Raw genomic sequence first — 21773 nt, 5'->3', positions numbered from 1 at the left:
GCTAATAGGGTTCAGTGATTTGCCCAGGGTCACTCAGCTACCAAGTGTCAGAAGCCAGATTGAAGTCAGGAAGACTCCCAAGTCCGGCACTCTGTGCCCCATCTAGCTGCATGCACATGTGTGTACATGCACACATACACATACACATCTATATGTACATGTATATATATATATGCACAACATGCATGCATGATACATACATATATGCATATATACAACGTGTTCAGTTGTTTCCAACTCTTCAGGACACCACGAACCATAGCATTGCCAGGCCCTTCACTTTCTCCTGAAGTCAGTCCAAGTTCCTGTTTATTGTTTCCCTTACGCCATCTAACCATCTCCTCTGTCATCTCTTTTTTTGTTTGCTTTGTTTTGCCTTTAATCTTTCCCAACATCAGGGGCTTTTCCAGTGAGTCCCATCTTCTCACTATGTGACCAAGTATTTATGCTTCAGCTTCAGTATTTACGCTTCAGTTTCAGTATTTACGCTTCAGTTTCAGTATTTCACCTTCCAAACAGACTTACTTAATTTGAGTATTGTCTGATTTGATCTCTTTACTATCTAAGGGATTCCCAAAACTCTTCTTCAGCACCACCAGTCAAAAGTGTCCATTCTGCAGTGTTCAGCTTTCCATATAGTTAAACTCTCACAGCCATATGTTGCTACTAGAAAAAAACACAACTTTGACTATATGAATCTTTGACATGAAGCTGTCTCTGCTTTTTTAGTATGTCCAGATTTGCTACAGCTTTCCTTCTAGGAGTAAGAGCTTTAATTTCATGGCTGTAGTTGCTGTCTGCTATGATCTTTGAGCCCTTAATGCTGCTTCCATTTCTTCTTCTGTTTGCCAGGAAGTGATGGGACCAGATATCAAGATCTTAGTTTTTTTGATGTTAAGTTTCTATTCTTCTTTTTTACCTTCATCAAGAGGCTTCTTAATTTTTCTTCACTTTCTGCCATCAGAGTGGTGCCATCTGCACCTCAGATTATTTCATATACATGCATAGATAGATGTAGATATTAATACAATAAATGCATATACAAATAATATACACATGTATAAGTACATATCTACATACAGTGCATCATAAACATGCATACATGTATGCACAATAAGTACAACACACAATAGGGTCACTTATAAATGCAATATATTGCACTATTTACATATTTGCACACATATGCATATGCAATTTATATACATATAAAAATATTTGTTCATATGTACATATCCAACGCATATATATGTGTATGCATTAGGTACAGTACGCTTATGTAATTTGCATAGGTATATACAAAATCTATAGAGAGTAAATACAAGGAAGAGCTATATAGCTGCAGGGGCACTAGGGAAAAAGGAATCAAGGACTCCATATAGGAGATGGCTAGGAGGCAGGCTGGTTTTGAAGAAAAAAACAGGCATTCTAAGTAGAAGTAGAGAGAATATATTCCAAGTTTATCAAGCTTTCTATCTACTTACCAATCTTACTCTTGCAAGCAGACTAAGATGTATGCCTGGGTGGACTTCATTCACCAGAATGCCTGCCTCCAGACTTCATCTCCCAGAATCCTATTGTTCCTTTTACTTAGCAAGTTTGAAATACTCCTTTTCTCAATTGCTGAGGCTTTTGGAAGTTGTAGTTCTGAGTGTCCTTTAGAGCAGATACATGTTTGGAGCCTGAATTGAATTTTTTCCTAGCCTAGTCTAGAGTCCCAGGAACTTGGCAAAAAGATTGATTCTTCCCCTGACAAACTTGTTAGGTGTCTAATAAGGGATTGCCTCCTCCATGATAAAACTTCCACCCCCTCCAGCTGGAGGGTTGATGGGATCTGGAATTTATCTATACCTAATCACCTACCTGGGATGCTTTGCTCATTTCCTTAACAGATTTTGCTACTCCATCATCCCAAATATTTCTTCCTGCTGCCAATATTGATCTCTTCCTCTCTCCAGTTGAAACTCTACACAGTTCTTCACTTTTCCTGATGAAAAGATCTGACTATGACACTTCCCACACTCACTCCCTCAACATCCCTCCTCATCCCAACTTGAAAACCCCAAATCGTTCCCTAGTGCCTCTAGGATAAAATACAAAGTCTGGAATATGAACACTTCCATGATCTGGTTCCAACTTTCCAGACTTGACTATTATTACTCCATACTTCATGATCTTATAATTCTATTCATCTGCACAGACGAATTCTCCTTCTTAGAATGTGCTTCTTCCTCATCCCAGTGTCTCTGAATCTTTATCTCCCTTTAAGAGTTAGCTCAGGAAACAACCTCCTAATTGGTCACACTGCTTCTGATCTCTCTTCTGTAATCCATTCCTCAGCTCCAAACCTTTTCCATTAAGCTTTTTGAAATTATCTTTATTGATATTCTATCCTCAATTTAACCTGTATTTATTTATCTGTATGCATCCAAGATTAAACCCTTGAGCATAGAATTGCCTCATTTTTGTTTAGTATCTCTAGCCCTCAGCAAAATGTCTTGCACTTTTAAGAAAATGTTGTCCCACTGAATGTGGATTACACTTTGAAGATTAGACTGCAATTTCAAATAACAATATATTGTCCTTTATATTTTACAAAAATTCTCAAGTACATACTTCTTTGCTATCTTCCACTATACCCCATACCATATTAGATAATGAATACCTAATATAATTGATTCAGGTGCATAGTAGGGAGAGAGATTTCTGTGAGTTTGATCTGTGGATGAAGCAAAGGAATAGCAGTTAAAAAATTTACATATATTCTGTAGGAAACAGTGGCACTATAAGAAGGTCCTTTCCCCCCTAAACTCAAAGCTTGAAGAATCTTAGAAGGAAAAAGATAAGTGGCTGGCAACATTATGAGAGGTAACAATTTCTCAAGGAAGAATACAAAAAAGATATCAAAGGGATGTGGGACAAAAAGATGAAATGGGGAAGCAGTTATGGAAATTTGGCAATGATGAGACTATGGACAGCAGAACTACAAGCTGAAAAGATAAAGGAGTCTACAAAAGGTATTGAGTGGCTTACAAATTCAAAATTTGTGGGATCTCATCCTATGATAATTATTAGGTTTTTAAGCTCTCACTTCATTTGCTGCATTTCAAAGATTATTTCCTTTACTTTATGAAGTTTTTAATGTCAGCTAAGAGCTAAAATCCAAGTAGTGGCTATGCTATTGTATTTGTGGTTTTTCTTTTCAGATTTCTTTCCAGGATGAATTTTTTGACTAAAGTATCAACTTTGGATAAATGATTAATTTTTTTAAATTAAAAAATATTTCCCCCCCTTACATGTAAAATCAATGTTTAACATCTGTTTTAAAAAACAAACAACAAAAAAAAAAAACAACTTTGAATTCTGTAAATTAAGACAGCTGTGAGATACCATTATACACTTCTCATATTGGCTAAGGTGACAGGAAAAGATAATGACCAATATTGGAGAGGATGTAGGAAAATTGGGACACTAATACATTGTTGTGGAACTGTGAATGGTTCTAACCATTCTGGAGAGCAATTTGAAACTATGCCCAAAGAGTTATCAAACTGTGCATACTCTTTGACCCAGCAGTGCTACTACCGTTTTGCTTATTATACTATAATACTCCAGATCTCTTCTCATTTAATGTAAAAGCTGAGGTCTTATGAAATCCTGACTATGGTTCCTTTGTACTTGAATTCTTTATAACTATCTATAGTGAGATTTTTTTCTTTTGATGTGAAAACTGCATTTTTGTTATAAGATTCCTGGGACTTCTCCTTTTAGGGTTTTCTTTCCAGAAGGATTAATGGATTCTTTTATCTTTCCAATAGTTCTAATAGACATCAGCAATTCTTATATACAGTGTATAGAAATGTAGTAACCAGGTTTCTTAAAAATGGATTTCAGTAAGTCCAGTGATCCTTAAATTATCTCTCCTTAATTTGTTTTCTAGGTTAGCTATCTTTGAAAATAGATATTTTTTATTTTATTCTATAATTCTATAATATTTTATTATATTTATTTATTTATATCATAAATCTTTTGATTTTATTCTAATATTTCCTTTTTAAGAAAAATTTGTGTGCTTTGAATTATCAAGCATTCATTTTTTTTCTCTCCCACCTTCCTCCACTCACTGAAAAATTAGACATGGAAGGAAGGAAGGTAAAAAAGAATGAGAAAAAAAGGAAGGAAGGGAATAGTCAATAATCAGTCAGTAAATATTTATTAAGTACTTATTGTATGTCAGACACTATAGTAAGTGCTAAAGATGAAAAAAGAGGCAAAAGACGATTCCTACCTTCAAAGAACACAGTTTCATGGGGGAGACAACAAATAAGTATATACAAACAAGTTATCTATAGGATAAATAGGAAATAATTAATAGAGAGAAAATAGGCAAATTAAGAGGAGTTGTGAAAGGTTTCTTGTAGAGAATAGAATGCTAACTGGGACTTGAAAGAATCTAGGGAAGCTTAATAACCTTACAATAAAGTGTAAGAAGACTGGGAAAATAGGAGAGTTGTAGCTGGTTATGAAGAGCTTTGAAGGCAAAACAGAAGATTTTATATTTGGTCCTGCAAGCTATAAGGAGTTGCTGGCATTTATTGAGTAGAGAGAATAATGGTTGGACCTGAACTTTAGTAAAACCACTTTGGTGACTGAATGGAAAATAGATTATAGAGAGGAGAGACTTGTAAAGAGTTACAAGCAGGTTATTACAATAGTTCGAATGTGAGATGATGAGGATCTGCATTAAGGTAGTGGGAGCATGAAGAGAGAATGAGAAGTATTTGAAAAATGTCTCAAAGTTAAATCAACCAGCTTGGCAAAAGTTTGGATATAGAAGCCAGGAGTTGGAGTGGGGTGAAAGTGATAAAATGAGGATGATACATGGGTAGTAAGCCTGGGGGACCTGAAGGAAAATATTGATCTTGGACAATAATAAGGTGGTTTGATGGAGTGGGGACTTAGAGGGAAAGATAATAAGTTCAGGTTTGATTATGTTGCATTTAAAATATCTATTGGATATCCAGTTTAAGATATATGAATTATTGCTTTGCAGTTTCGTTTTGAGATCTGGTATTGCTAGGTCCCCTTAATTCTCACTTTTGGAAATTTCCCTTGAACTCTCCACTTGTTGAACTTTGAATTTGGTTATTATTTTTTACTAGCTCTACAAAATAATCCATTGGTAGTTTGATTACACTGGTACTGAATAAGTAAATTAATTTTGGTAGTATTCTCATTTTTAGTTTAGTGACTCAGTTTGCCCAAGAACAATATATATATATATATATATATATATATATATATATATATATATATATATATATGTGGTTTTTTTCCCTAGTTACTTAGGCCTATCTTTATTTTTGTAAAATGTTCTGTTGTATGCCTATAAACTTTTTTTTGTTTATTGTTTATAGGCAAAACTTCCCAAAACATACATCATAGAGTTATATTAAATGGTTTTTCCATCTTTTTGTATTGGGTTTTATTAATATTATACCCCAAGGTTGCTGATGGTTTGTTTGGATTTATCTTATATCCAGCAATTTTGATGAAGTTGTTGTCTCAGTTACTTTTTTAGTCAACTTTCTAGGTTTTCTAAGAACACCATTATGTCATTTGCAAAAAAAAAAAAAAAAAAAAAAAGACAGTTTTGTTTCTTCTTTATACCTATGTTTATTCTCTTATTGTCTTTTTTTTTTTTTATCTTATTGCTAGAATGAGCATTTCTAGCACTATGTCAAAAAGTGGGGACAATAGTCATCCTTGCTTCATTCCTGATCTTACTGTAAAAGAATATCGTTTATACCTAATACATATAATTCTGCCTCTTCATTTTAGATCTAAACTATTTATCATGTTAAGGAAAAGTCCACTTATTCCTATATTTTGAATTGTGTTGTTTTTTGTTTAAAGCTTTTTCTATATCTATTGATATTTCTATATTTATTTCTATATCTATTTTTATTGTTTTTGTTATCAACATGGTCATTTTCTGAAAATAAATCAACTTAGTAATCTTGAAATATTACCAACCTGGTGATATTGTATAATCTTTATAATATGTTTCCATAGGCTTTTTATTAATATTTCATTTAAAATTTTATCTCAATATTCATTAGAAATATTATTAAAGAATAACAGTGATTCTCACATTTCAGAAATCTACAGTCAAAATTGTTTTTATAACAATGCTAAGACATTGTTTGCCTATTAAAATGTTTCTTTCTTTTCTAAATACATATTGGTGTGAATCCAAATTTTCTTCACAAACTTCAACCAAAATAAAAACATACCAGACTGAATACAAAAACAAATATGAGAATTCTGCTGTCATCTAATAAAGTAGACATTGAAGAGCTTCGCAAAAGTATGTATATCAGTTCTAAGTTCATTAATGATTTTGTTTTTAAATAAATAAATAATTTTTATGGGAAAAATTAGAACTATAAAACTTATGATATGAAATAGCAAATGTGTATATATACATTTATATGTATGTATATATATATGTATGTATATTTCTGGCACCACATATAATTTTTATAAGTTGATCATGTATTACGGTTTTTAAAAGTTCTGATTCATTGAGAAATATAGAAATTGTCCCCTATATTTAGGAATTGTTAATCCAAGATAAAATGTGATTGTTTTTCCCCTAATCTCTTGAGCCATCTTTTAGTTTATGAATAAATGAAGAAAAAGCATTTGAATGCCTACTATATGTCTGATGCTAGGCATTGAATATACAGAGACCAGAGAGAAAATATCTCTGCTTATAAGGAGCTTATAATTCTTTTTTATTTTTTTTAAAACATTTTTATTTAAAGTTTTGAATTCCAAATTTTATCCCTTTTCCTTATCTCTCCTATCCCCTCCCTGAGAGGTTAAGCAATTGGATATAGTATACACATATGCAATTATGTAAAACATTTCCATTAGTCTTTTTGTACAAGAAGATTCAAATTTTTTTTTTTTTTTTAATGAAAGAAAGTGAAAAAATAGCAAGCCTCAGTCAAATAATATCACTCCTTTCTCTGGAGGCAGCATACTTCATCCTTAGTCCTTTTGGATTGTCTTGAATCATTGTATTAAGAAGCACCAAGTCATTCACAATTCTTCACTGAACAATATTGCTTCTACTATATAAGATGTTCTCCTGGTTCTTTTCTCTTTGCTATGAATCAGTTCATGTACCTTTCCAGGTTTTTCTAAAATCATCCAACTTGTCATTTGGTATAGCACAATAATATTTCATTATAATAATACACCACAGTTTGTTTAGTGATTCCCCAATTGATGAATATCTCTTCAATTTCCAATTCTTAGTCATCACAAAGAGAGTTGCTATAAATATATATTCTCAGCTGTACATAAAACCTTTATATAAGACCTTTTAGATTCTTTCTCCTACCTTTTTTGGATGTCAAGCAGGTTATAAACCTAGCTGATATTTGTGGATCAAAGGATAGGCACAATTATGTAGCACTTTGGGTATAGTTCCAAATTGGTCTTCAGAATGGTTGGATCAGTTCACAACTCTACCAGCAATGCATTAATGTCCCAGTTTCCCCATATGTCCTCCAATATCTAACATTTTCCTTTTTCTGTCATATTAGCCAACTCTGTGGTGGTACCTCAGAATTTATTTAATTTGTGTTTTTCTAATCAATAGTGATTTAGAGCATTTTAAAATATGATTATTGATAGCTTTGATTTTTTTGGGGGGGTCTGGAAACTGCTTGCAAATATTCTTTGACCATTTATCAATTGGGGAATAACTTGTATTTTTGTAAATATGACTCAGTTTTTTATATATTTGAAAAATAAGGCCTTTGTCAGAAATATTTGTTGCAAATATTTCTTCTTAGTTTTTCTGCTTACCTTATAAATTTGGTTGCATTGCTTTCATTTGTATAAAACCTTTTTAATTTTATATAATCAAAATTATCTATTTTATATATTGTAATGCTCTCTATAACTTCTTTGATCTGAAAGAGTAACTATTACATGCTCTCCTAATTTACTTATGATGTCACCTTTTATGTGTTAATCATGTACCCATTTAGACTTTATCTTGGTATATATAGTGAGAGTTGCTGATTTATTATCTAGTTTCTGCTATACTATTTTCCAATATTCCCAGAAATTTTTGTCAAATAAGGAGTTTTGGAACTTTGGGTTTATTACACACAAGATTATTCTGTTCATACTATCCTGATCTACCAGTCTATTCCTTAGTATCACATTGTTTTGATAATAAATAAATATTTTAAAAGAAATGATCAGTTTTAATTTCTAAAATAATAAATATAGATATAATTCATCTTAAAAACTCTCTTATTGATCTTCAATAATTTTTAAGCATGTAAAAGAATCCTAAGACCAAAATATTTGAGACTTTCTAGTCTATATTTTTCTTTTCTGTATTGGCTCCCTTGTTTATGTGTCAAGACCATTTTTTTATGAGTCATAGAAGGAATTGGGTAGGATCCCTTCTTTTGCTTTTTTTTTTTTTTTTTTTTTTTAATAAACAATTTGTGTAGTTTAGAATTATTCTTTCTTTCAGTGTTTGACAGAATTCACTTGCAAATCCATCTGGACCCAAATAGTTTATTTTCCCAGTGGGAGTTTATTTAATAGCTTTTTAAATTTCTTTTTTTTTTTTTTTTTTCTGTGAATGGATTATTTAGTTCTCAATTTCTTATTCTGTCAATGTGAGTATTTTATTTTTGTAAATATTCATTTATTTTATTTAAGATTTATATTGGGAGTGGCAAATAGTTGGGCAAAATAGTTTCTAATAATATCCTTGATTTCTTCTTCATTTGTTGAAAATTTTCCATTCTCATTTTTGATACTAGTAATATTAATTTTTTTCTTCTTTTTAATCAAATTAGCTAATGGGTTGCTTATTTTATTGTTCTTTTTTTTAAAAAAAACAACTCCTAATTTTGTTTATTGAATGGTTACTTTATTTTCAATTTTGTCAAACTCTCCATTGATTTTCAGTATTTCTATTTTGATGTCTAATTGTAATTTTGTAAATTGTTTCCTAGAGTTTTAAAAAATTGTATGCCATTAATATTTTCCTCTTTTGTTGATGAAAATGTTGAGATATAATTTCTCCCAAGAAGTATATTAATTATTAATAAATATTATTAATTAATAATTTGGTTATATTCCAAATTTTTGGTATGTTATTTCATTGATGTAGTTATCTTTATGAAATTTGGTTTTGACCCATTAATTCTTTAGGATTAAATTTAGTTTCAGCTGATTTTTAATGTTTTCTTCAATGACAACATTTAATATAATTTTTGATTAGGAAAACGTACTTAAGGTTACTCAATTTTTTTTAGCTTTTGTGAGATTATATGTCCTAATATATGGTTGATTTTGTAAAAGTATTATATATAGCTGAGAAATACACATACTAATCTCATTCAGTAACTGGCAAAGAGTTCTAATATCTAGCTTTTCTAAAATTCTCTTCAAAACTTAAACTTTTCTTTTTTTTCTATAATCACTTTTTAATTCATTTTTTGGTTATTTTGATTAGCTCTGTTCTGATTATTCTAGTTGTCTCATAAAATAATTTCTTTCTGTTTTTGTTATCCTAATTTTCAGAAAGTTTATTACTTGGATAAAATTACTACTTTCTATTTTGAACTATTTATTCTCTTTCCAGTTGTTTCCTGTAAATCTTTTATTTCATTAAAAAAATTTTTTTTTTGCTTAATTTCTTCTAGGTATTACATAGACATTGTGGAAAATTCATTTTTTCCTTTAGCTCTGTCTATAGTGTTATGGAGTTACTTCTTCTCTATAGGATGAATATCTCTGGATCTAGAGCAAATATTTGTAGAATAAATCTTCTTTTTACTTATTCCTCTAGACCTAGTTCCTGAATTATCACTTACTGCCTCATGCTGTGCTTTAGATGGTATAGTCTAGGAGTTGGGATCTTTGGGTTCTTGTGCTGATCTCCATCTCCCAGAGTAGGTCTATGCTAAGAGGACTGGCAAATATTGGTGCTCTCCCTCCCAAACCTTGGGTCTTTGAGGTTCAGAATGTTGGAACTTAAGGCTTTTTATAATGTCATAGAAACTCAGAGTTCAGACCTGGAGATCTGAGGAGTTCTTGTCTGAACACTATTATTCTCAGACTTTTTTTCTGCTGTTCTCTCCTGTTTGCTTTCAAAGTCCATGCTGTGAATTTCTGGCCTCTCTACATCTTTCTTGTAGGTAGTCTCCAATTCTTGTTGTCTCTGGGGACACAGCAACTTGTAGGCCACAAATGCCTTTAGCTGGTCTCTGATCACATCCAAAGGCTTACATCTTGTTTGTTTGCCAGCTGGTGCTAGCTTTCCTGGCAGCCCATGGACTTATGGCTGATTTATTGAATGTATTTAACTGTGTTTTCTCATTGGCTTTCTGGTGTAGTTTTAGGTATTTGCTGTAGTAGTTAGCTGGAATCAGGCTATTTGCTTCCATTCAGGCATGGAAATAGAAGGTGTATTCTTAATTGGTTAAATATAATGAGCAAAGAATGTGACCAACTGATCAGTTCCAAACTGGGGGAAAGTTTCTATATCATTGCTCTGAAAAGCATTTATTCTGTTTCATCCAACATTTTCAGTCAACAATGTATATACATATTTCTGTTTTATTTGGCACTTACGTTAAGGATTATTTTTTCCAAAAAAAAAAAAAAAAAAAAAAAGAACATTTAAATTAAATGGAATGGAACCTTCTACTAATAACAAAACACTAAAGTGACAGCTTCTGTACTTTTCCCACATACACTTCTACTGTCTCCCCCTCCATTTCACTGCCTCTCCTGTCTCTGAGAGATGTGGTAGTCACATTCTTCATATTTTAATTTCTGCTTCCCAACAAAACTGGCTTCTCTCTTGCTCTGGCCATATTTCCATATGAGATAACAGATAACAGATGGTTATAGATTCCTTTCATTTCTAAGATTCTCTACACTTAGAGTTTACTTTGAAAAATTCATAGTGCTCAGGAACCCAATTACCCAATACAATTAGCTTGCTTTCTGTGTGTGAAAGAGAAGGATGAAATGTATGAACCCAAAAAAGATCTAGGCTCAAAAAAGGAGAAAAAAGAAATAAAGGAGACAAGCAAGGAAGAAGATGGGTTATATTTATATTCTAGGTAAGATAAGGATAACTTAAATAAATCTCTCTACTAATTTAATGTTATTAAATTAATATTTAATATTAATTATATTAATATAGAATTATATTACATAATACATGCTAATTATGCAATTAGCATGTATTATATAATATAGTGATCAAGCTATCCATACTTTTTGTTATTTTTTTTCTTATATGCACATACATACAAATGTTTTTGTAGATCATACATATCTATGTATGTATACATACATACATATATATGTACACACACATATACATATTTGTATGTATGTATGTGTGTGTGTTTGTATTCCATGAAGGAAACCTATTCAATATGCTGGAGGTCTTCCCTTGGTTTTTTAATTTTTTTTTCCCCCCCTATGAGGCTGGGGTTAAGTGACTTGCCCAGGGTCACACAGCTAGGAAGTGTTAAGTGTCTGAGACCAGATACTTGGGTCCTCCTGAATTCAAGGCTGGTGCTCTATTCACTGTGTCACCTAGCTGCCCCCTTAATTTTTTTTTTTTAAACCTCAAGGGTATGAGTATAGCACTTATTTCTCCTTCTTAATAAATGACCAGTTGACCTCTCTGGGGAAGAGAAAAGAGCCATAGAAGATGTCAATCTTCCCTTGAAGAGCTAAAGATAAGAATCTGTTCAGACAAACTGAGTGTTAGTCACAAACTTCCCAGTATGAGATGTCAGAGGCAACACAGAAATAACACCAGTCTTTTTAGAATGAGCAGGACATCCACAGACACTGAAGTCCTAATTCAGTTTTTGTGATCATGGTATGTTCCAGAGAAGAGATATGGTCTGGGAATTTAATTCAAGAAAAATTTAGTAAGCCTGCACAGAACTTCAATTTTTAAAAATTATTTAAAAGGCAGCAATACTTAATAGGAAAAAAATAGGATAGGCAGGATGGGAAATAGTTTCAAACTCAGTCACCAAATAATCATATGCTTTTTCTTGGCATGTGTGCATCTGTAAAATGGGCATATTACTTGTCCTACCCAACTCATGGGGCTTCTGTGAGCCCAATTATTAGATCCATTGATTTATGATCTTAGAAACTTCAAAATCTTGTGGATAGAGAAAGAATTTTATATTTTTCAAAGAGCTACCTTATGTAAGACAGAGTAGATTTGTTTTGCTTAATTCTAGGATGCAGAAAAAGGGGAAATGAGTAGAAATCACATATTTAGGCTTCATGCAAGGAAAACCTTCCTAAAAACTGGACTTATCCCAAAATGTGACAAGCTGCCTCAATAGGTTGTAGATTTTTCCTTATTGGGCCAACAAAGACTGATTGACCACTTGCTAGAGATGTTGTAGAGGAAGGGCTTCTTAGTTCAGATACCGGTTTGATTAGAAGGTCTTTTCTAATTATTCATTAGTTCTATAAAATATAGTTCTATCCCAGGATTCAAAAATCAACCCCACAAGAGAGACTGAGGAAAAATCAGAGTAATCCAAGAAAATCAAGAAAATTATGAAAAGAAAATCAACCAATTGGAAATAGAGAATCAAAAACTTAAAAATTAAAATAATCCCTTGAAAATTAGAATTGGGAAAGGGAAAGCTAATGCCATGATATCAATAAATCATAAAACAAAAGCAAAAGAAAAGAAAAAATAGAAGAGAAAGTGAAAAAAACCCATAAGAAAAACAACTTATCTGTAGAACAGATCAAGGAGAAATAATATAAGAATAGTTGAACTATCTGAAAATTACACTAATTATATATTGATGTAATATTAAAAGAAATTATTAAGGAAAATTTCCCTGAAGTTCTATAACAAAAAGACAAAGTAAAAATAGAAAAAAATGCACTAAAAAAATACCACCTAAAAGAGATTGCAGGAGGAATACCATAGCCAAGTTTCAAAGCTTCCAGGTTAAGGAGAAAATATTGGAAGTAACAAGGTACATGGAACTATAATAAAAATTATACAGGATCTAGCAGCTCTTATGTTGAAGGAATATAAGGTCTAGGAATATTATATTCTATAGAACAAAAGATCTGGATTTATCCCCAAAGTTAACTTATCCAGCAAAGTTAAGCCTGAATGGAAAAAAAAAAAGAAAGATATTTAAGGAACTCAAAGACTTTCAAGATTTTATGACCCTGAGAACTTAAGGGATATTCAACATATAACATCTAGGAGAAATATAAGATAAACATTAAAGACCCATTATAAGGGACTCAGTAAGGTCAAATTGTTAAACTTCAAATATGTAAAAATATTAGTAGTATCCTTTATTTGCATAGTTTGAAAGAAAAACATAGGCTGTATGATGTGGTGATTCTTTTAAAAAATGAAGTGTAAAAAAGGCAATTTTAATTATTTTAAATTAAATTTTTTTTTCATGTAAGTAAGATCTATATAGCCAAGAATAGAAGCAATACAGAAAATTGGGGAGGAAACTTTCATAGACTATCTCTCAGATAGGATTTGATTGCATTGGAAAGATTTGGACTTATGAAGGAAGATCTACCTACTTTGAGAGAAACAAATAATAGAGGGAAATAAGCATAGTATAGTCTTACATATATGTATACAAGTGTATATGTGCATATATGTGTATCTTTATAGATATTTCTGCATATATATGTAATATATATATCCACACTTAATTGTAGCCTTTAGAGTGATGGGGAGAGAAGGGTAAAAAATAAAGTAAAAAATGCTTTGCAGAGAACAAAAGAAAACAAACATGGAAACAAAGCTAGGCAGCTTTGAAAATAATGTATAGTATTTATTAAATAAGTTTTATTGAAATGGGCATTTGTTATTTTATATTGAATCCTTTGTTATGGTCTTTTGTATATGTGGCAATTTTTTTCTTTTCCCATTTTGTTATTTAAGTTTAAAATTAAAAATTTACCAAAAAAAAATCATCCTCACAAGTACAATTTTTCAAGAAGTATAGCTAGAAAACAGCCATTGTAAAGAGACTGTTAATTAAGAAACACTTGGTTCAGGTCTGCTTTCTTGGCTGCAATGGTTACTTCCTCTAAGTCTGAACCTCTACTGGTTGGGTGATCATAAGTAGTTCTAAGTCTGTTCTTCTCTGTGATTCTCTAGTCTCAGTGCTAAGACACTAAAAATCAAGTTGAGGATTAGATATCCCTCTCCTCCTTAGATTGACTCTTTTTTTAAAAACATGGTACAAATATATTTTAAATCCAATATAAACATACATATTTATACAATTACCTTGCTGCACAAGAAAAATCAAGCAGGGGAAAAAAATGAGGAAGAGAATAAAATGCAAGCAAACAACACAAAAAAATTGAAAATGCTATGTTATGAATCACACTCAGTTCCGAAAGTCCTCTCTGAATGTAGATGGTTCTCTTCATCACAAGATCATTGGAATGGTTTGAATCATCTCATATTTTAAGAAAGCCACGTCCATCAGAATTGATCATTATATAATCTTGTTGCCAAATATAAGGATCTCCTGGTTCTGTTTGTTTCAATTAGCATCAATTCATGTAACTTTCTCCAGTCCTCTCTGAAATGCTATTGATCGTTTCTTACAAAACAATAATATTCTATTAACATTCATATACCATAACTTATACCATAATTTATTCAGTATATATTCTCCAACTGATGGGCATCCACTCAGTTCCCAGTTTCTTGCCATTATAAAAAGGGCTGCCACAAACATTTTTGCTCCTTAACCTCCTTTAAGATCTCTTTAGGATATAAGCCTAGTGGAAACTCTGATGGATCAAAGGGTATGCATAGTTTGATAACTCTTAGGGCATAGTTCCAAACTGCTCTCCTGGATTGACTCAAAAAAAATAGTGATGTGTTGTCACCTAATTTTCTCCTTGTATGCTTTTCCTTCTCCTCATTCTAAGAAAAAAGAGAAAAAAAAATCAGCAAAACATAGGGGAAAAAATGTGACAATACATACTATATTGGGCACTTATAAGCATCTAATTCTGCAATAGGGTAGGGAGAAGCATTTTCTCATGTCTTACAGTCATGCATATTCATTATACTTTTATAATATTTACTTTCAAATTTTTGATATTCTTTCCATTTACATTTTAGGCATTGTGTGTATTGTTTTCTCCATCATTTTCTGTAAATCTTTCCATGTTTCAGAGTAATTCATCATATTTGTTGTTTCTTGTTGTAGTTTGTTCTTTGTTCTTGAAAAAGACCATGCCATTAGGGATGATATCACACATGCAAGGGAATTCGATTTAAGTGAGGGAGGGCTGTGAAAAATCACTTTCTTCTGCAGAGCTATCTGGGTCCAGTGACCAGATATAGTTCAGGATGACTGGAGATGGCCCACTATTGCTTCTTAAAGCACAATATCCCATTACATTCATGCAGCAAATTTGTTTAGTCATTTCCTCTTTGCAATTTTGCTGGGAGTGAGGTGAAACCTCAGGGTTGTTCTGATATACTTCTCTCTTATTATTAATGATTTGGAACAACTCTCTCAAACTTTTTGTTCTCAGCATTCTTAAAAATTATTGAGGAACCTGAAGAGCTTTTGTTTATATGGCTTATATATACTTATATCTATCATAATATAAAATAAAACTAATACATTTTTAAATGCCTATAACTTCTTTTAAAATAATTAATAAATCTATTACATATTAACATAAATAACATATTTTAATGAAAAATAACTTTTCCAAAACAGTAATGATTTCTTAAAAATGTATTGAAAATTTATTTTTGCAAATGACTGGTTTAATAGAAATTAGCTGTTTTCTTATATCTACTTTTACATTCAATCTGTTATTTGGTTGAAAAACATGAAGACAATCTGTCTTCATACAGATATGTGGTTGAAAAAGGGAAGAAGAGTATTTTAAAAGTCAAATAATACATAATACTGAAATGTTTTAGAATATGGAATTTTTTTTTACTTCACAGATCCTCTGAAAAAAACCTTAAGAATCCCTTAGGATCCATAGACCACATACATTACTGATTTGGAGGATTCTTTTATATAGCTATTAATAATTTGCACATTTCTGATGGATGGGCTTGCTAAATTTATTTCAGAACTGAGCATTCTTCATCTCTGGTGAAGAGGTAAACTCTTACCCAACTCTTACCTGTGGTTCCAAGAAACTATAGCACATGCAGCAGCCACACCCAAGTAGTATCTCAAACAGGCTAAACCAATTAGAGTGTAACCAATAGATCTCACACCTGTAGGTGAGTTAGGGGAATGTCTACCCCAAGCACATGAACACCTATTCTGCCACGCCCTCTTCCTGCCTGCCAGAATGGATAGATGACAACAATTTGTTCCAATTGCCATGAAGGTGGCTAGCAGGTGTTGTAGAGTGCTTAGAGCTTGGTCAAACATTAAAAAAAAAAAATCATACGTCATATCCTGGTAATCATTACCAATTATCTTGACTTTTGTCTTGTCACTGAGCTTTGGTGACTGGAAGAAAGAGTAAGGCTGGTGACTTTGTGTAGCTGTCACTTAAATCTAATTCATTTGTGAGTTATGATATCAACCTGTAATGTCATTAATCCTCTTCAAAGAAATGAAGGAAGAACAATATTGCAGAATGGCTTTTGTATTTATATATTTAAGCTATCTATAGATATCTTGGATACCAATCCTTTAACCTAGAAACTTTGCATAAAGAAAAAAATTCTCCATGGGATTGCTTCCCTTCCTTTTCTAAGTACATTCATTTTGTTAATGAAAGAGCTTTTCAATTTATGAAATCAAAATTCTTGGATTGATTCTCATTTACTTTTTTATACCTGTGATTCCAGGGGCAACTTCTATCTAATATCCTTTTGTCTGGGGCTTAGATTTGAGCATATTCAGGAGAAAAACTACTCTTGAAAGCCCAAGGTCTGGAAATCCATAGAAGGCTATTATCACTAAAGACTGGTCAGAATTAGTTAACAAGAAAAACCCTCAAACCTGTCCTTAGGGTTCCTCAGATATGATCAAGATATGTTTGGACTAAAAAGATATCAGAGGCACATAGCATAGAGATAGCTTAGGGGTGCCTCAGATACCACATATCTCTGTGCTTTGGAAACTATGCTGCTTTTACTCTAGTACATGGCAGCAATCCCAGCAGCCTATTATTTAGTTGATTCAGTCATGTCCAATTATTTGTGATTCCATTTGAGGTTTCTTGGCAAAGATACTGACGTAGTTTGCCATTTCCTTTAGTTCAACTTGCAGATGAGGACCCTGAGACAGAGTTAAGTGACTTGCTCAAGATCACACAGCTAGAAAGTAAAGCTGAATTTGAACTCAAGAAGATAAGTTTTCCTAATTCCAAGTCTGGTGCTCTATCCTTTGTGAAGCAAATTGTTGGGCCAATTAAAAAGGTGATGTGTAAGCAGTAATAACCAGTTTTTCCTCAATGGAAGTCAAAGAACCTTTTGTCTGTTCTTTTCTGATACTGTTCTCATATAGTTAGGTATTATTAATTTCTTTTGCATATGTATCTTGTCCTCCATTAGTCTATGAAGGCAGGCACCATGTCTTATTTAACCTGCCTACTATAGAGTTCTGCACATAGTAGATGATTAAAATAATTTTCTTAGTGGACTGAATTGGAAAGAATATTACTCTTTTGTCCCATTCAATCTATACTAGCTCACAATACACCAAGATTCCCAATCACAAAGAAACATTAGCTCATGGATGTAGACATCCATACATATATGTATATGTCCCCACTTCCCATATATATATACACATATAGACATACATACAAAACACCTCTCAAGGTAAATGTATACATGTAATAAACACCAACTCACCATCACAAACATTAGAGGAGTAGGAGCACTATTCATTCAGCAACTATTTATAAATCTTGCTTTATGTTAAATACTGTTAAATCACCAGAGATAACAGCAATAAAGAAAAACAAGAATCTTTGCCCTTAAAGGGATTACTAATTTCTATGGTAATTGGGGCAGGGAGGGAAGCTGGAAACATGTACACATTTAATTATAAAGTAGATAACAAAGGAATTTTTAGGAAGTATTAGGCAAGATCTCTTGCTGGCAATGCCATTGGAGATGAGCTTTAAAGGAAGCTTGCAATTCTAAGATGCAAAGGTTTAATAGGGAATGCATTCCCGGCAAGAGACACAGCTAAAGATACTGTACAAAGACAGAAAAAGGCAAGCACTTGCAGAAAACAGAGACCTCCTCAACCCTGCCCACATCAGTCTGAAAGGGCAGGACTAAAGAAGAAAAGATTGTTTGTCCTCTCCTGAAACCCAGGGAGGAGATGGTGGAAGTGGTGACAATTGGCATGGTAACCAGAAACCTCATTCTCAAATACATAGGATACTTTGGGAGGTCCTTGAGATTTCTGGAATCCCTGAGTAGGGGCAGATGGTGGTGGTGATGGTGGTGATGATGGTGGTGGTGGTAATGATGCTGATGGTGTTTTCATTCATCTCTAAAGTCAAGTAGGGTTGTGCTGAGCACTCTACTCACCAAGACACTTGGAGAGTTGCATTTGATGTTCTTCTGTTATTCCTTCCCTGAGGAGTAACAGAAAGGGATCCTGGGAAATGGAGTCTAGCCTGGGACTAGCTTGACTCTAGATATTCACATTCCAAATTTGGAATAGGGGCATCTAAGAATGTGGGCCTAACAACTGCTAAGGCTTTTGGAAGTTATGGTCTCTAACTCTCAGATCCTGGCGTTGCCCATAAGCCGGGCCTCTCCCAGGGGGAAAAACCTCCATTGGCCTTGTCTCTTTTTAATGACATCTGCTGCCATTTTGGGTCAGTAGATTCTCTCTCTCTCTCTCTCAAAGTTTTTATTTAACAGATATATGCATGGGTAATTTTACAACATTGACAATTGCCAAACCTAATTTTTCTCCTCCTTCCCCCCCCCCCCCATGGCAGGTTGACCAATACATGTTAAATATGTTAAAGTATAAATTAAATACAATATATGTATACATGTCCAAACAGTTGTTTTGCTGTACAAAAACAATCAGACTTGGAAATAGTGTACAATTAGTCTGTGAAGGAAATCCAAAATGCAGGCGGACAAAAATAGAGAGATTGGGAATGTATCTATGTACTGGTTCATAGTCATCTCCCAGAGTTCTTTCACTGGGTGTAGCTGGTTCAGTTCATTACTGTTGTATTGGAGCTGATTTGGTTCATCTCATTGTTGAAAATGGCCACATCCATCAGAATTAATCATCATATAGTATTGTTGTTGAAGTATACAATGATCTCCTGGTCCTGCTCATTTCACTCAGCATCAGTTCATGTAAGTCTCTCCAGGCCTTTCTGAAATCATCCTGTTGGTCATTTTTTACAGAACAATAATATTCCATAATATTCATATACCACAATTTATTCAGCGATTCTCCAATTGATGGATATCCACTTAGTTTCCAGTTTCTGGCCACTACAAAGAAGGCTGCCACAAACATTCCTGGACATACAGATCCCTTTCCCTCCTTTAAGATCTCTGGGATATAAGCCCAATAGTAACACTGCTGGGTCAAAGGGTATGTACAGTTTGACAACTTTTTGAACATAGTTCCAAATCATTCTCCAGAATGGCTGGATATATTCACAATTCCACCAACAATGTATCAGTGTCCCTGTTTTCCCACATCCCCTCCAACATTGCACATTTAGATTCTCTTTTGAACGGTAAGTCCAAGTCATCATTTAATGCCTTCATGACTGTAGAGCAGGGGTAGATAACCTTTTTTCTTCCAAGGGCCATTTGGATATTTATAACATTCATGGGCTGTACAAAATTAACAACTTAAAAACTCAAGTAATAGAAGGTTGTTGTACCTTTGTTCATCATTGCCTTTGGTTGCCTTGGCAGAGCCAGACCAAATAATTTCACAGGCCTGTTGTTATTCACTCTTGCTGTGCAAGATGGCACAGTATTTAGAGTGCAGGAAGACTTCTTTTCCTAAATTCAAACCTGGCCTCTGACACTATATGACCCTGGAAAGTCATTTAACCCTGCTTATCTTAGATTCCTCATCTGTAAAATGAGCTGGAGAAGGAAATGGCAAACCGTTTCAATATTTCTGCCAATAAAACTTCAAATGGGGTCACAGAAAGTTGGACATGACTGAAATGACTAAACAACAGCCCTAGAGCTGAATTGACGTAAATAGTTTTAAGTTTTTCAAAGTATCATTTTTTTAACGAACTCATGCCTTGAATTTATCTTCTCAGTATTGGCTGTTGCTGTAGTAGTCAGAATTTCTGCCACCTGAAGGGAATTTATGAATCTTTTACAAGGACAAACATCATTAAAAATTAATATAGTTCCTACTGGATGTAGGGTGAGAAAAATATGACTTTAATTTCAGAGGGATTTAGGAAAGCATCATAATAAAATTTCGTCAGAGGGTGTCCCTTTTAGATGACCGAAACATTCAGTAATAATCTGGTGAAACATATCACATAAGACTTTCCAGATAAAATACATTTTTTTTCCCCCTTTTAAAAGGAGTTGAATCAGGGTAGCCTAACTTTCCCAAGGAACTAACTTGTCTAAGAATGAAAAAATGTAAACCTTGGGAAGACTGGTAACTGGTTCTTTCACTGGCTATCATCACTGTTGACTCTACTAATTGAACTTTGAGTACAAATATAACAGAAATTGCATGTCTCTGTGACCTATGTGTTCAATTATTTTTATCTCTGAGAAGTCCAGAAGTGAGCCCGATCGCACTAAGTAGTCAGTTTCTATTTGGAAATATATCAAAAACTAATTTTTTCAAAAATAGCTTTTCTAGCTCAGGTCTGTGCCCAAGTACTTCTAAGTGACATCTACATATCTTATTCTGATGTTTCCAATTTATTGTTGTAGTCACCTTATGCCATTTTCCTGAATCTTTTTATGTGTTCCTTTCAACAACCCCTTTATTTCCAAAAAAAGGAAAAATTTTGGTTAAGTAGATATTGAAGTCACCCAATTTTCAAAGCCTATTGTTCCATCATATATCATCTTGTAGAAAGATTGAAACATTCCCTTACTTGTATTTTTAGATCTTTTTTAAAGAAAAAATTATACATAGGACCAAATACAAACTGTATGAATGAAACCAGGAAATCAGGTGCTATAATAAACTAATATTGTTCATGATGGGAAAAGGGATAAATGCAGAACAAGAAGATAAGAATTTTAAAATTCTTTTTCCATATGTTGCTCCAATACTGTTTTTCTCTATAATTTCTTATCCCTGTTTCTCTATTTCTTTGTCATCATCGCCTTCGCTCCACCATAACTTTGAACCACCTTGGATTCTGAGGATATTTCCCCTTATTTTTTTAGGATTAGAGTCTCTATTTCCATTGTTGGGCCATGCCCTTGCATGTGTCTTCTCCTCTTCCTCTATTTCCTGCTCTTCTAATGTTTCTTCCCGACTGATTTTGCTTGGCTCCAGAAGGCAGAATTAGAATCAATGGACCAATTTTAGAGATATCATTAACAATAGGTATATATTATCCAAAGGGCTGCCTCAGGACACAGTAGACCTACCTGGTATTTTGGGAAGATATCTTACCTACAACTCTCTCATTTTTTACCATATCCCATGAAGTCAATATGAAATACA

The sequence above is a fragment of the Sminthopsis crassicaudata genome, chromosome 2 (assembly GCF_048593235.1).
Source record: "Sminthopsis crassicaudata isolate SCR6 chromosome 2, ASM4859323v1, whole genome shotgun sequence".
Lineage (NCBI taxonomy): Eukaryota > Metazoa > Chordata > Mammalia > Dasyuromorphia > Dasyuridae > Sminthopsis > Sminthopsis crassicaudata.
This window is presented reverse-complemented; position numbering follows the sequence as displayed.